Source organism: Nomascus leucogenys, chromosome 16 (assembly GCF_006542625.1).
Source record: "Nomascus leucogenys isolate Asia chromosome 16, Asia_NLE_v1, whole genome shotgun sequence".
NCBI lineage: Eukaryota > Metazoa > Chordata > Mammalia > Primates > Hylobatidae > Nomascus > Nomascus leucogenys.
In genome coordinates, this window is record NC_044396.1 from 72,055,271 (window position 1) to 72,072,688 (window position 17,418).

A 17,418-nucleotide genomic window follows, 5' to 3' on the forward strand; every position below is an offset into this window, starting at 1 on the left:
TTCTAGAGGGTCCACCCAGCGGTGAGCGCGCGGCACCGAGTCTCCGGAGAGCCAGCGCGGGGCCCTGGTGGCCTCCTGTTCTTCACATCTCAGGGCAGAGCCTCTCAAAGAGCGGCCTGCAAGGATCTGAACCACCAGGGGGTGTGATAATTGCAGAGTCCCTGGCCTTACCTCAGGCTCCTTAAACCAGAATCTCTGCGGGTGGGGAATCGGCAGGTTATGAGGTAAAACCACACGAAATTGCCTACATTCGTCCTTTTGTTACCTACAAAAATGTCCATTTCGATACCTCCAGCTGATTCCCCTGCACCTTAAAGTTTGAGCATCGCTGCTTTGGCGTTTTAGAGCCCTTGAACTTGTTCATAAGAGGAAGAGGGAGAAGAGGAGGCTCGAAGGGGGCCTTTATAGTGGATACCTGTTTCACTCGGAGCGCAGGGTCTTTGACGCGGGAAGGCAAAGTCTGTCTTCTGGAAATGGGGAAGTGGGCACACAGCACCTGAGAACAGGAGGGCTCGAGACCTCCCAAAGCGAGCAGGGGGCCTGGTTTGGGAGCTTGCAGTAGCTTCTGCCCCAGTGGAAGGGAAAAAGCCTGTCTCGCTCTCGGCTCGCCACACCCGGCTGTCGCGCGCACCTGGGAGGACCGCCAGGTTCGGGGTAGGCGAGCGCGTGAGCGGCACGGGGCTGGCTTCTCCACGTCTCCGGTAGGGCGGGGATGGGGGAGAGGAGGAGGAGAGAAAGTGGGGGTGTTATGGACTTAGGCCTGCCTCCCACCTCCCCACCTCCCGCCCCCGCGGCCACCCTCCGCACTATAATTGGCTGCCGGCGGGCCTTCCTTTCCTCTTATCTGATCCTGGGCTCCCAGCTGGAGAGGCGGAGGCAGCTCCAGGAGGCTGGAAGTGGAAGCGCAGCGGAAGAAGGAGAGGGAGAGGGAAAGAGAGAGAGAGGCTAATTAAAAAAGGATACTCCGAGGGAAGAGAGTAAGGGCGGTGCGCCGCCAAGGACCAACTCGCGGCGGAGCTTCGATCTTCCCTAGGCGCCGAGAGCTCCCAGCCTGGGCTGGAACCTTGCCCAGCACAGGTCAGTTCGTCTTTCTCTGCTCTTCTTCGGCTCGGCTTCGAAGTCCATTCATGAGCAAGGAAAAGTGGGGGCAGCGAGCCACCTGCAGACGCAATGCAGTTCCATGGACTTTGTTTTCACGCGCGCGCCCAGGATGGCCTGGGGACCTTTGGGATGGGATGAGACGGGTGCACCTGGATGCCTTTTCGCGGGGTTCACGGTTCAGGGAGATTAGAGGCATTGGGTGATGAGAGCGCAGGGATAGTGGAAATACCATGTGCTGCTCCGGGAAGCTTTTCCCAGTGTTTGAGTGACGTGAGCGTGTGGCGGGAAGAAGCTGCCTTTGGCTGCGGGACAGTGGCGGCTTCAGCATTTCCATATAGAAGGGGCTTAACAAAGGCGGTGATTTGGGTGGGATCCGTCTTGAAGGGCTGTGTGTGCATAAAGAACACGCTGTTTTTATTTAACTTGTGTTTGGGATAGCCTGGGAGAGCTGCTGATGGAGATCATAGGGGACGAAAATCACCCAGTCACCTGTTGGCTCTGCTACAGATTTGGGTAGCTGAGAACCAGGCGCTGGACGCAAAGGGAAACAGCTAGGTAGAGCGCGATGATGGAGGATGGGGTCAGCAGGCGCTCCTCCTCCTCTCTGTGCCGGGAGGCTGGGATGCTTCGTGCGTTTTGCTTTGGTGCTAGAAGCCAGGAGGTTGCGGTTTTGAGAGAGGCACCGCCAAGTCGTAATGTTGGAGAATCCTCTTCGCTTTAGCTTGCCGACCTCTCACTTGCCCCCTTTCATCTCTCTGACACCCCCAGCACCCCGCCCCCCCTCAGGCCTCCTATTACACAGCGCCTGGGCGGATAGGCATCCGGGGCAGCTGGGCTTTGGCGCATGGGGCCATTACAGTGGCCTCGGTCCCAGGGCAGAGCCTGGAGGTCGCCGGCAGGTCCAGGACCACAGGTGCTCAGATCTTGGTGCTGGGTTCTTGGGTCCTCTGTGGCTCAGGGTTGCTCTGCTAAGGTCCAGGAGGGTTTTGGACCTGTCCTTGAGGAAAGTTCCGTGTCCAAATGAAGCTTGTGTGCAGCTCTCACATGGGCCAGGATTTCCCCCCAAACATAGCTTCTGGAGCTGCAGCTGAGAGTCCCATTACTTCTGCAAGTTTTGGAGAGTCCTCTGTTGGCAGCAACTGAAGGGGGTGGGAGTAGGGGCAGGAAAAAGAGAAAGATAGGAGTAAGTCTTTGGTGGCTGTGGAGAGGAGAGCAGAAATGAAAATGGATTTTCCTGAAACTCCCCTGTTAAAGGCCTTGGGGCCCCCCCTCTACTGAGGGACAGGGAGGGCACTTTTTATCATACTTGCAGTAGGTGATAGAGAGGCTCTATTGAAACCCAGCAAACAGGCTTTAAGCTGGATGCAATGAAGGACCGGTGTTCTGTTTCTGACAGCGTGGTCCAGTCTGCACATAGAGAACTCACTGGTAAATTTAGAATGAGTGAATCAATGAATGAATGAATGAACAGCACGTGGATATTTGGTTTTTCAGAAGAGTAACTTGGATTCCTCTGAACCCAAGTGCTTCGCTATTATAAGGTAAACTTCAGGATAGTTTTGTTTGCTTGTTTTTAGAACAGCTTTATTGAGATATAATTCATATACCTCTCAATTAACCCATTTAAAGTGTACAATTCAATGATTTTTATGTTTTCACAGAGCAGAGTAAATCCACAATTTTAGAATATTTTAGCATCCCAAAAAGAAACCCTGTACCTATTAGCAGTAACTCCCCATTTCTCCCTAACCTAATGGTATGGATTTGCCTATTTTGGACATTTCATATAAATGGAAGAATACAATATGTGGTCCTTTGTGACTGCTTCTTTTACCTAGCAAACTATTTTCAAGTTTCATCCATGATGTACAGGCTAACTTTCTTACTCTCTCAGTAAATACTGGGTATCCATTCTCTCTTTCTCCCTGGGGAGCCCTGAGCCAGGATAGACCTGAACCTCCACTGCAGCCCTGACCTCCTGTGGGTCCCTTTGAAAGGACAGGCGCCCCACTGGTAAGGCCTCTTAGTAATTCCCTGGGAAGTATTCCTTGGAACCCATCAGGATTCCTGGAGCAGTTTTGGATGGATCCCAGCCTTCGAGATTGATGGGAGGAGCCTCTTGGCACTTATCCTGCTGCGAACCGTCCAGCTGAGGATTTCAGAGAACTCTTGGGGCCCTCCACGCATGTCTTGATTTTTCAGAATCAGCCAGGGCTGCTCTTAAAAATGGGCCGAACAAATCGATCTGATTTGAAGGGCTGTAGGGAAAGCCCCTAGCTCATTAAGAAGACCTCTTGGGGAGTCTCCCTTTCAATCTTAAATATTTCCTAGTGTCACACGGTAAAACACAAATGTCTTTTGCTCATTTTCAGTTGACAGCCTCTGCAGTGATACCACTGTAAAGCCACATTTGCAGTCAGTGTTATCTAAACCCAGCCAAATGACTGCTGTTTTCCTGGCCTGCCTAGTGTAACCTAAGATCCCTTTAAAGGACAAGAGCCTTCCTAGAACTGCTGCATGATGGAGTGGTGCTGTTTGAGCACCACTGAGTTAACAAATTATCTGGGATTATGATAGTCCATTGAGAACAAAGTTGTTGGTAAACGAGGCACTAGTTGATCCCCCCAGGGAACTGACAGTGGAGTGGAGGGAGAAAGTTTAAAGGAAAGTGATAAAAAATAAACTTTCTTCTTGGCAGGTTTGCCCCTAGATAGTGCTGGATGTTAGGAAAATAATCATTCTCCTTGATTTTTTCTATGAGTAAATAAAAAAATGGCAGGGATCCAGTTACTTTTCTGTATATACCAAGCTTTTGTTGTAGACCAAACTGCATCCTGTTCCTGTGACGTGTGTGTGTGCGTGTGTGTTGGAAATGTTGGCATATTTTTTGAGTACTTACTGGGTATCTGCCTTTTTCTCTTTTAGAAACACACTTAAGTCTCCCAATTACTTGGGGAAGCAAATAATATTCCTCCTTTAGCGATCACTGAGCTTCAAGGATAAAAAGTACCTTGTATGGGATCACAAAGCCAGCAAGTGACAGAAATATGATTAAGAAAAGTCTATATGGGGCCAGGTGCAGTGGCTCATGCCTGTAATCCCAGCATTTTGGGAGGCCGAGGTGGGTGGATCACCTGAGGTCAAGAGTTCAAGGCCGGTGTGGCCAACATGGCGAAACCCCATCTCTGCTAAAAGTATAAAGATTAGCTGGGCGTGCTGGTGGGCACCTGTAATCCCAGCTACTTGGGAGGCTGAGGCGGGCATTGAGAATATAAAAGAGAGTCTATAGGAAGTTCTGAGTGTTCTTTAAGTCAAAGTTTAGAGCCTAGACTCCCCATTTCCTCCAGGTAATTTTTTTATTAGTGGTCTTGTTGCACTTTTCTCTCTATGGGCCTTTGTCGGAGCTACCCTGAAAGGTGTCTCTGTGAATTTTAGAGAGCAATGTTTTGCCCCATTTCTCCTAGAAATTATCTGATTTGCTTACAAAAATTGGTCCAGAGGTAGGTTGCGCTTTGCTAAGTCCATTGCAATGTCTTAGGGTGTGTCTTTATCTAGGAGCAGTCAGAGGGCCCTTTATTGGATAAAGATCTATTCCTGGGTGGCCTTTTGTCTCTGGCTTTTGCAAAGAGGAGCACATTTAATTGATGTCTAAAAATGATAATTTGCTGCAGGTTGTTTGCTTCTGTTCTTCCTTCACTTCCCAGCCCTGCCTCCCACTATGTGCTGGCACTGTGCTAAGCATTCAAAATACAGTAGGGAATAATATGCTTTGGCAAATGGAAATGCCAATAGCTAACTACAGGGTAGTGTTCAATGCTACAGAATGGAAAATAAAGATTACTACTATAGGAAACAGGAAGAGCATCTGACCCCAGACGTGGAAGATCAAGGAAAACTTCCTGAAGGAAAGGATGTCTAAACTGAGATGTAAAGCTACCCTTTATACTGATTACAGATGTACATTGTAGTTAAAAACAATCTCCCATTTCTTTAACAGATGAACTATGTCAGTGTTTGAAAAAAATGAAGAGGAAAAAAAAGCCAGGTGAAGAACATTCTTGTGTCAAGGAGCTGTCATTCCAATTTGCCATACTTTTGGAATGGCTCTACCTTCTATCATTTAGAACATACAGCATGAGTTTAATACTGATTGAGCGGCTGTATAACTGAGGCTAATTTTCAGTCATATTCCTTGCATTTGAGTGATTCACAGGGGTGCTGCTAACCTAATATAGTTTTTCTGTACATTAGAAAAAGGTAGCCCCTCTGTGCAAACCTATGACATTGGGAGAAGAAAACAGTTCTGTTTTATCTGGATAACACAGCTTTGCACTGGGGCACACAACTTGGAAGCAGAGTGTCTGCCAGTTTCAAGTGTCATTGACCCTAGGCCAAGTGTAAATTGTTTAGTTCATTAACTTCCAGCTGTATACACATCAGCCCTGACCATTCAGTCATCAACTATTAAATCAGTCACTATTTACTGATTGCCTATGTGTGTTGAACTTTCTTGAATATGGGTTAAACTGCCCATCTAGATGTCTGGTGGTACCCAAGATCTAGAAGGTTAAAACAGTGACTGAGGCCATGAAACTAGCTGGAGAATCTCAATAAGATGAGGGACAGATGCAGTTCATTGGAGGCCTGGTTGGTGAAGGATCAAGTTTGGTGCTACTGCTCATTGGTGCCCATCCACAAACTGTGACCTGCCTCTGATAAGACAAAAACTACACGAGATGTAAACCAAATATGTCAATAAGCACACTGTTCACCAAGCACACTGTTAGTTCAACTGAGATTATCATTATTTTTTTGTAGCAAAGCTTTTCTGACAAAGGAAGCAAAACAATACATAGACTTGCATATTGGCGTAAGCTCCTTATCTCATTGAGGACCAGTAACAGTTCATAGACCAGCTACTTTGAGTAGCACCAGTCTAGGCAACATTGGCCCACCTTTGGCCAGAGAGGTCATCTTGGATCCTTTCTGCCTTTATACTATTTTCTTTACTCTCTTTTCCTCTTATTTTTTCTTTGTTTCCTCTGCCTCCTCATCTTCTTCCTCTTCATCATTTTCCCTTTTCTTCTTCCTTCCCTTATTCCTACTTTACTGTTGCTTTCCCCTTCCATTTGGTATTTCTTTCTTAAACAAAAATCACTGTGAATTTTATTCAGCTTTTTGTCTTTTAAAAAGCAAAATAAAGAAAGCCTAAGGGTACAAGGGAAGAAATGTAAAATGGAAACAATCACTAACTTGGAGAAAAATAAAACAATTGAATGGTAATTAAAATAAAAATATGCCAATAAATTAGAAAGCCTGGATGAAATGGATTTTTTTTCCCCAACTTTTATTTTAAGTTTGGGGATACAAGAACAGGTTTATGACACAGGTATATGTGTAATGCTGAAGTTTAGGGTATGAATGATCCCATCACCCAGGTAGTGAGCATAGTACCCAAAAGGTAGTTCTTCAACCCTCACTCCCTTTTTTTTCCTTCCCTTGCTATTAGTCCCCACTGTCTGTTTTCTCATCTTTATGTCCATGTGTACTGTTTAGCTCCTACTTATAAGTGAGAATATGTGGTACTTGGTTTTCTGTTCCTCTGTTAATTCACTTAGGATAATGGCCTCCAGCTGCATCCATGTTGCGGCAAAGGACATGATTTTGTTCTTTGTTATGGCTGTGTAGTATTCCATCATGTATATGTACCACATTTTCTTTATCCAATCCACCATTGATGGGCATCTAGGTTGATTTCATGTCTCTGTTATTGTGAATAGTGCTGTGATGAACATACGAATGCATGTGTCTTTTTAGTAGAATTATTTATATTCCTTTGGGTATGTATACATTAGCAGGATTACTGAGTTGAACGGTAGTTTTTTAAGTTCTTTGTGAAATCTCCAAACTGCTTTCCACAGTGGCTGAACTAATTTACATTCCTACCAACAGCGTATAAGCATTTCCTTTTCTCTGCAAATCTGTTTTTTTTTTTTTTTTGACTTTTTAATGATAGCCATTCTGATTGGTGTGAGATAGTATCCCATTGTGGTTTTGATTTGCATCTTTCTGATGATTAGCAATGTGGAGCATTTTTTCATGTTTGTTGGCTGCTTGTATGTCTTCTTTTGAGAAATATCTGCTCATGCCCTTAGCCTACTTTTTTAATGGGGTTATTTGTTTTTTGCTTGTTGAATAATTTAAGTTCATTATAGATTCTGGATATTAGACCTTTGTTGGATGCATACTTCGCAAATACTTTCTCCCATTCTGTAGATTGTCTATTTACTCTCTTGATAGTTTCTTTTGCTGTGCAGAAGCTCTTTAGTTTAATTAGATCCTACTTGTCAATTTTTGTTTCTGTTGCAGTTGCTTTTCAGGACTTAGTCATAAATTCACTGCCAAAGCCTGTGTCTGGAATGGTATTTGCTAGGTTTTCTTCCTTTCTTTTTTTTTTTTTTTTCTGAGATGGAGTCTCGCTCTGTCGCCCAGGCCAGAGTGCAGTGGCGCGATCTCGGCTCACTGCAACCTCCGCCTCCTGGGTTCAGGTGATTCTCCTGCCCCAGCCTCCCTAGTAGCTGGGATTACAGGTATGTGCCACCACGCCCGGCTAATTTTTTGTATTTTAGTAGAGACGAGGTTTCACCGTGTTAGCCAGGATGGTCTCGATCTCCTGACCTCATGATCTGCCCACCTCGGCCTCCCAAAGTGCTGGGATTACAGGCATGAGTCACTGTGCCCAGCTGGTATTTGCTAGGTTTTCTTCTAGGATTTTTTATAACGTTAGGTCTTACATTTAAGTCTTTAATCTATCTTGAGTTAATTTTAATATATGGTGAAAGGTAGGGGTCCCATTTCATTCTTCTGCATACAGCTAGCCAGCTATTCCAACACCATTTATTGAAGAGGTAGTCCTTTCCCCATTGCTTGTTTTTGTTGATGTTGTTGAAGATCAGGTGGTTGTAGGTGTGTGACTTTATTTCTGTGTTTTCTAACCTGTTCCGTTTTCTGTGTGTTTGTTTTTGTACTAGTACCATGCTCTTTTGGTTACTGTAGCCTTGTAGTATAGTTTGAAGTTGGATAATTTGATGCCTCCAGTTTTGTTCTTTTTGCTTAGAATTGCTTTGGCTATTGAGGCTCTTTTTTGGTTTTGTTTAGAATTTTTTTTTCTATTTCTATGAAAAATGATGTTGGTAGTTTGATAGGAATAACACTGAACCTGGATATTGTTTTGGGTAGTATTCTTTTTCTTCTCTTTGAAACAGAGTCTTGTTCTGTCGCCCAGGCTGTGTTTTGGGCAGTATTCTTATTTTAATGATATGAAATGAGTTATTTTTAAACAAAGTACAAATTACTAAAACTGATTTTTTATTATACAGGAATTATGAATAAAACATTAGGCACAAACATGTTGAAAAAGTTGTTAAAAAGTAACCTCTCCAAGAGTACTGAACTCTCCCCATGGTTTTGCAATTGAATGCTAATGAAAATGTTAAAAAATCAAAATACTGTGCTATTATAACTGTTCCAAAGTACAGTATAGAGAAAGAAGAAAAAATTCAAAGTTATTTTTATAAAACCAGAAAAAATAATACCGATATCAAAACTTGACACAGCATAATAAAAAAGAAAAGCTACAGACTAATTTCACTAATATTGATGTACTTATTGATATGAATAGCATATTAATAAATAGAACCCAAAAGAATAATTCACAATGATCAAGTCTGGCTCAAATTTTACAGGTAAGTTTAGTATTAGAAAATGGATTAATATAATTATCATATTAAAAAGTTAAAAGAAAAAAGAGGATCTTCTTCATAGCTACTACGATAATTTAACATTTTATTTAATATTAATAGCTCAATGAAGTTTACACAGATGGAAATTTACTAAACATACTGCATTTATGTCAGTATATATGTGTTTGTCTTCTCTAACAGACTGTCTAGCCATGTGTCTTCAAAACCAAAATCATGCCAAAGAAACATTGCTATTAAAAATAAGAACAAGACAAAATTTCCAGGATAAATATTCTGGAGATAGTAGCCAAAGCAATAAGAAAAGGGAAAGAAATGAAAAACATAAAATTTGGAAGGTAAGAAGAAAGATATCATCTACAGAAAAAATTAAGGAAATCAATTATTACAAACTTTAAGACTTTGAAAAAATGTTAAGCTATTCAAGGTAGGTTACAAAATTAATATAAAAATAAAATTGCTTTACTATAATTAAGAAACAACTTGTTTAAAAGTGATTAAGAAAAATCCACTAACACAGGAAATGAAACATGTATGTATATAATATGTAGAAATAAACTCAAAATGTCAAATTTATATAAATCTTTAAAGTGCACATGAAGAAATGAAGATGACTGACTTGAATAAACAAAGAATATATTCTTTTTTGATGTAAAGATGGACTATTATATAAAAAAGGTCGATCTACCTAAATCAGTCTGCTAATTTAACATGATCCCAATTTTGAGGAGTTTTTGGTACCTAGTCAAAAATAATCAGAAAGAAAACTTAAAAGAAAATATTAAAACATATTATAAAGTTTTGATACTTACAATTACTTAATAGTCACACATAAATAGAAAATTGATAGATTTGAAAATAAAATATAGCATTGCTAACCTGTGAGCAAAAGGTAAATTATTCTATAAGTGGTATGGGACTAATTGGATACCCATGGAGAATAAAAGTTAAAACTTTTCCATTTATATCAAAATAAGTTTTAGATGATCAAAGATTTCAACTTAAAAATTGAAAATGTAAGAATACTAAAAGAAAATATAGGACAATGCTATATAATTCCAAAGGGGAAAGAGACTTATATGCATGTCATAAACCATAGGTGATAAAAAAGAAAAAAAATAAATATTGGGGAACATATTTTATTATATATGATGGAAAAGGAGCCACATATTAAATACAAAAATTTCTCATAAAAAGATGAACACTCCTAGCTGAGTGTGGTGGCTGAGGCTTGTAATCTCAGTGCTTTGGGAAGCCGAGGAAGTCAGAACACTTGAGGTCAGGAGTTCGAGACCAGCCTGGCCAACATGGTGAAACCCTGTCTCTACTAAAAATACAAAAAACAGTTGGGTATGGTGGTGCATGCCTGTAATCCCAGCTATTTGGGAGGCTGAGGCATGAGAATCACTTGAACCTGGGAGGTGGAAATTGCAGTGAGCCAAGATTGCACCACTGCACTCCAGCCTGGATGACAGAGTGAGAGAGATTCCATCACAAAAAAAAAAAAAAAAAAAAAAAAATGAACAATCCTATAGGAAAATGACCAAGGATATGCTAGAGAGTTCACCGAACAAAAGACATCTTAAGTAAATGAAAGATGTGCAGTCACACTTTTAGCCACAGTGATGTTATATGTTGAACTACAATTTTTTCATACATGAAAGAATTTGCAAATATCAGAGCCAACGAGTTTATGGAAAAATAGACACATATACTTTTGGTGGTATATAAACTGGGATAATCTCTTTGGAGACCAATTTGGCAATATGCATTCATACTTTTTTTTTTCTTTTTGAGGCACGGTCTCCCTCTGTTGTCCAGGCTGGAGTGCAGTGGCACGATCTTGGCTCACTGCAACCTCCACCTCCCAGGTTCAACTGATTCTCCCACCTCAGCTTCCTGAATAGCTGGGATTACAGAAGTGCACCACCGCAGCCTGTCTAATTTTTGTATTTTAGTAGAGATGGGGTGTCACCATATTGGTCAGGCTGGTCTCGAACTCCCAACCTCAGGTGATCTGCCTTCTTGGCCTCCCAAAGTGCTGGATTACAGGTGTGAGCCACTGTGCCCAACCCATTAATAGTTTTTAAAAGGAATAAGCATACCTTATAACCAGCAGTTTCACTTTTAGCAAACTGTCTTAGAGAATATTTGTCCATGACTTTTTGAGATTTTGATTAAAATTGCTTTGAATCTATAGATTATCTTAAGGACATTCTAACAGAATACTTTTTTTTTTAACCCATGAACATGGTGCACTGCTCTATTTAGGCTTTCTTTCATTTCTGTCAGTAATACACTTTTGTATTCTTAAGAGTATAGAGGCCTTGCATGTCACATTAATTTCTAACTATTTTATGTTTTTGATGTCATTGTCAATAAATTTAAAAATTTTTTCTTTTATTTATTTTCTGCTATTATATAAGAATACAATTGATTTTTTGCCTACTGATCTTGTCTGTCAGTCTTTCTAAATTGTTAGTTCAAGTAGGATTTTGTTTTTGGTAGATTCCTTAGAATTTTCTGATAAACAATCATGTTGATTGTGAATAGAGTCAGTTTACTTCTTCCTTCCCATTCTTTCTGCCTTTTCTTTCTTTTTCTTGCCTGATTCACTGGCTACGACCTCTAGTACAATGTTGAGTGGAACTAGTAATAGTTAACATCCTATTTTATTCTTGATCTTAGGAGAAAAGCATTCAATATTTTACCATTCAGTGTGATACTAGCTATGGAGTTTTCATTGATGCCCTTTGTTAGATTGAAGAAGTTCCTTTCTATTTTTAGTTTGCTGAGTTTCTTTAAAATCCTGAATGTGTATTGAATTTTCTGAAATATTTTTTGCCTTTCTATTTAGATCACACACACACACACACACACACTACATATATATGTATAAAATCTCATGCTAAATGATTAATGGATATTATCTTGATGGTTAGCCTTTTTCTCCCTGAGGAAAGAAACATACTAAACATGCTAAATGATTTAAAAATATTAAACCAATATTACATTCCTGTAATAAACTCTACTTGATCATCATCATTATTATTTTTATACATTGTTAAATGCTATTTGATAATATTTTGTGAAAGATTTTTGTATCTATGTTCATGAGGGTTATTCTGTGATTTTTATTTTTTGTGATGCTGTCTAGTTTTGATAAAAAGGTTATGTTATGGCTGGGTGTGGTGGCTCATGCCTGTAATCTCAGCACTTTGGGAAGCTGAGGTGGGCAGATCACTTGAGGCCAGGAGTTTGAGACCAGCCTGGGCAACATGGTGAAACCCCATCTCTACCAAAAATACAAAAATTAGCCATGGGGGTGGCATGCGCCTGTAGTCCCAGCCCTTCGGGAGGCTGAGACAGGAGAATTGCTTGAACCCAGGAGGTGGAGGTTGCAATGAGCCAAGATTGCACCACTGCACTCCAGCCTGTGTGACAGCAAGAATCTGTCTCAAAAAAAAAAAAAAGGTTATGCTAATCTTCACCTGTGCTTTCAGAAAGAGTTTGTGTAGGATTGGTATTATATTTTCCTTAAATATTTTATAGAATTCACTAGTGAAGCCATCTGGGACTGTAATTTTCCTTGTGGAAATATTTTTTAATAACAAATTTAATCTCTTTAATAGATATAGGGCTATTTGGGTATTCTATTTCTTCATGTGTCTGTTTTAACAAGTTGAGTATTTCAATAGTTATTTCCAATAGTTAATAATAAGCTAAATTGTTGGGATTATTGGCAAAAAGTTATTTGTATTTTTCCTTTTTAATTGTTGTTTAGTTTGTGAAGTAGGTAGTTATATCCTCTATTATTCCTGGTATTGTTAATTGTGTTTCAATCTTTGTTCCTTGATCACACTTCCTAAAGGTTTCTAAATTTTATTAATGTTTCAAAGAAGCAAATATTGGTTTTGTTAATTTCTACTAATGTTTTCTATTTATTTAGTATTTGCATTTATCTTTATTAATCACTTCCTTCAACTTAATTTGGATTCAGTTTGCTCTTCTTTTTCTAGCTTCTTTAGGTAAAAAATTAGATCATTGATTTTAAATCTTTCTTCTTTTTTATATAAACATTTAAACCTATAAGTTTATCTCTAATTCTTTAGCTGCATTCCATAAATTTTCACACATTGTACCTTTATTTTCATTCCCTTTCAAACATTTAAAAATTTCCATTGTGATTTCACCTTTGACCCATTGATTATTTAGAAGCATATTGTTTAATTTTCAAATATTTTGAATTTATAAAGATATTTTATTATTATCCATTTTTTAAAAATTAGATGAGGTCTTTCTGTGTTGCCCAGTCTGGTCTCAAACTGCTGGGCTCCAGCCATCTTTCACACCTTGACCTCCCAAAATGCTGGGATTATGGGTGTGAGTCACCACGCCCAGCCTATTATTCATTTCTTATTTAAATCTATTTTCAGAAAACATACTATGTATGTTTTCAGTCTTTTGAAATTTATTGAGTTTTATTTTATGGCCCAGAATATGGCCTATTTTGTTAAATTTTACTGGTACACTTAAAAAATGTACATTTTTGCAGTTGTTGGATGTAATGCTCAATAAATATCAACTACTTGATAGAGTTGTTCACATCTATATACCGATATATTGTCTAATTGTTCAATCAGTTCTTGAGGAGTGCTGAAATCTTCAACTTTGCTTATTGCTTATTTCTTTAGTCCTATTAGTTTTTGCTTTATGTATTTTGAAACTCCATTATTAAATTCACACATATTTATGATTAATTTTTCCTAATTAAGTGATCTTTATCATTCTGAAATGTCCAGGATTTGTGGGCAGTTTTATGCAGATTTTGCTCCCCCTGCCCCCACATTGTGTCTCATTCCATTCTGACATTTCCCTTCTCAATATCTAGTTTCTCTAGTATTCCTGAATTCTGTTCCCTGATGCTTTATACCAGTAAGACAGCAGCTTTCCCCCTGATTTCTGATCACCATGCCATGCATAGTGGGGAGTTCCCTCAGAGAGAAAAAAGCTAACCACCAAACTAATAGTAACAAAGCTAGATCTTCTTTATTCCTAATTTAGAGTTTTTTCCTCCCATGTCATGATGCTAACAGATAAGTGTAATAATTGCTCACTTCCTCCAGTACTTTTTAAGTAGATCTTGTTAGCTAATCTTGAAAATCCTTCTTTTATGATTCTGGATGTGAGGAGGGTAGTATTTCAATAGTGAGAAGAAATAAGGAAGAATACCCTCAAAGCCAACACACTAGATGATACATTAAGCCTATTTCTTTTCTTGTTGTTTTTTTTTGGTTTGTTTTTTAATCTACAAAAATTTGTGACCTAGATCATCAATTGACAGTAAAATTCCCTTTCTATAAAGTAGGTATTAACATATATATAAAATGTGGAGTTGAGGAAGGCATCCTAGAGATCATTTTATCCAGTTCCCTTGCCCCCAAATTCAGGAATCCCTTTGATAACATCTGTTGTGGGTAAAACTTAGCTAGCTTCTGCCCCAGAATTTCTAGTGACAGAGAAGAAATGCTTCTAATTGTTAGAGCTGTTACAGAACTCCTGTGGGTTGGGAGCATCTCAGCTGATTAGAGTGCTGTTTTCAGACGCTACGGAAAATAATACTGTTTTGTCTTCTACATAAAACTCTTCTAATATATGAAAACTTCTGTTATGTGTCTCTGATTCTTATTTTTCTTTGGTATAAAATATGCTTAAATATCACCATTTCTTTCAAGTCTTCTTTGCCTGAACTTGTCAACTGTAACTGCTGAGTCTTTTTCTAAGCCTATGAATTACTCGAGTCAGGTCGCCCATGTCTTCATATGGTTGATCATTTCAAACCTGTATAGAGCTGTCATCTGGAGAATGATAAAAATGGCTAGAAATGTATTTTGAAAAGTCTAAACTGGTTCACTCTTGCAAATAACTGTTGCCTCTGTCATTATCTGGATATTCAGTTTTTGCCTAAACTTTTTTGCCAAGTTAGTCCCACAACCTTAATGTGACAGAAGAGATATAGGCTTCTTGATTCTCCTTCCTTTTTTAATAGAAAATTCATTGATTATGATTCCCCTTTCCTTTTTTGTTCTTTCAACATGTTGTGAACATCCTACGAATTAGAAATTTTTGAGAGTTATCTGTGTTCTAAGTAAATTAACTAAAATATCACAATCATCTTAAAAGGTAGACATAGCCAAGTGTGGTGGCTCATGCCTATAATCTTGGCACTGGGAGGCAGAGGTAGGAGGATTGCTGGAGCCCAGGAGTTCAAGACCAGCCTAGGCAACAAAGTCAGATCCTGTCTCTATAAAAAAAAAAAAATAAGAAAAACTAGACAAGTGAGATGGCATGTGACTGTAGTCCCAGCTACTCAGGAGGCTGAGGCAGGAGGATCTCTTGAGTCCAGGAGTTCAGGCATGCAGCGGGCCATGTTCATGCCACTGCACTCCAGCCTGGGTGACAGAGAGTGATCCTAAAAAAAAACCAAATCAAAATAACAACAACAATAAATTAATGAATTAAAAAATAAAAGATCGATATTATCTCACACATTTCATTGATAAAGAGCAGAGAGTGGTTAAACCAGCTAGCCAAGGACCTATAGCAAATTTCACCACAAGTGGCTTCCTCACTCACAATTTTCTATTCGTACCACCACCTGTGCTACCTTTCTGTTTTGTTTCATACTTATTTCATTCGGTTTTGCAATATGATTGCTGGCGATCTTGCTTTTCAAGTAAATTGTAAGTGAGCTCACCTAAGGTTCACTTTTCAATTAATCTTTTTTTTTTTTCAATTAACTTTAAGTGAGCTACCAAGGGGAAGATACGGTACAAAGTTTTGTATCTTTCTTATTGTCAAGTAAAATGCTTTGGTTATATAGTAGGACTCTTAATAAATGATTGTTGAAATGAACATTTAATACTGTAAATAACAATCTCTCTCAGGCATGGAGTTGCTGGATATATGGTATATCAAATAACTAACAAGAATTTCGTTTAAGTTTATGGTTTATTTTTTGTAAGTCACCAACGATTGAATACAATATTATCCAAGGTTTGTGTGTATGTATGTGTACAAATCTCGGCATGAGAGAGACAGAGTGAGTGTGTGTGGTTTACGAAAATGTTAGGATAAATATTTAAGGAATTTTGATAAAATTGGTTGTATGTTAGTCTGGGGATTTTGTGGATGCCTGTAAGCATTGCTTAATGCTTATACTTTGAGCCTTTGCTCATTATTAAACTTATCTGGACAAAAGTGATTAAATAAAACAAACATATGAATGGGAGGGCAAATTAGCACTAGTGGGCCTAGTTTTATGTTACTGATTGTAAAATTATGACAGTGTTTTAAGAGCACTTGTATTAAACATTATCAACTTTCCATAAATTTGGCTTATACGTTCTGAACAGAGAACTAAGTAGCCATTTCTAACATGATGTTTTTAAACAAGAGCAAAAAATCAAGGCAGAGTTATTTGTTTTGTGCAGGCTTTGGGGCAAAGTTTTAACAAATTAGGCTTTGACATTTTGGTAAATGTTAAAATATCTCATGGCATTTTAATAGGATTGAGATTTTACTTGCCCTTACTTCACTGTCCAAAAGTTTGGGGACTTGGCAGAAAAGCTTGGGAAAACTGAAATTTCACTTCTCCCAATGTGGTATTGCTCATCCTAACTTAAAATAAACAAAAACTAAAGAAGAATTTATGCTGGGCACAGTGGCTCATGCCTATAATCCCAGTATTTTGAGAGTCTGAGACGCGGGAGTTGCTTGAGCCCAGGAGTTCGAGACTAGCCTGCACAAGATGGGGAGACCACATTTCTACAAAAAATTTTTTAAAAATCAGCAAGGTGTGGTGGCACATGCCTATAGTCCAGCTACTTGGAAGGCTGAGGTGGGAGAATCACTTGAGTCCAGCAGATTGAGGCTGTTATGAGCCATAATCTCACCACTGCAGCCCAGCTTGGGTGACAGAAGCAGACCCTGTCTCAAAAAAAAAAAAAAAAAGAAAAGAAAAAAAGAATTTTAAAGACAAGCTATGGTTACAATGCTTTTTCCATATAAATAATGCCCAGTTTCCAAAAAAAGTTGCCAAGACTAGCATAGCATTTTAGTTAGTTAAAAAGTACATGAGATGCAGATTAACCTCCAATATTACATGTTAAGTATTGCTTCAAAGCACTTGGATGCAGGAACTGCTTTGATGAGAACAGAGAAAGGCTATTTGATTGTGGCCTTTCACAAGAGAAAAAGGTCCTCTTTAACACAGGAGAAAGGGACCTTTTTCTCCTACATTAAAACAGTATTATGGGATATCGTTTAACATTTTTTAATTTAATTTTTAGGTTTTTTTTGCAGAGTTAGAGTCTCACTGAGTTGCTCAGGCTGGTCTCAAACTCTTGGGCTCAAGCGATCTTCCTGCCTTGGCCTCCCCAAATTCTAGGATTACAGGTGTGAGCTACCACACCTGGCCAGGGATATCTAATGTAAATCTCCTGATCTGAAAAGGAAATTTTTTTTTTCTCCAAAAAGACAAATGTGGCCTGTTTTT

The 17,418-nt window shown here is 39.1% G+C and overlaps 1 protein-coding gene across 1 annotated transcript in view; it reads left to right on the forward strand.

Annotated features, from left to right (window-relative positions):
• The first annotated feature begins 842 nt into the window (after positions 1-842).
• COL14A1 (collagen type XIV alpha 1 chain) overlaps positions 843-17,418 on the forward strand; it is a 243,649-nt gene continuing 227,073 nt past the window's right edge. Inside the window, exon 1 of the mRNA XM_003256159.3 lies at positions 843-1,077. The gene's annotated coding sequence lies outside the window, so the exon portion shown is untranslated. The remainder of the gene's footprint in view (positions 1,078-17,418) is intronic.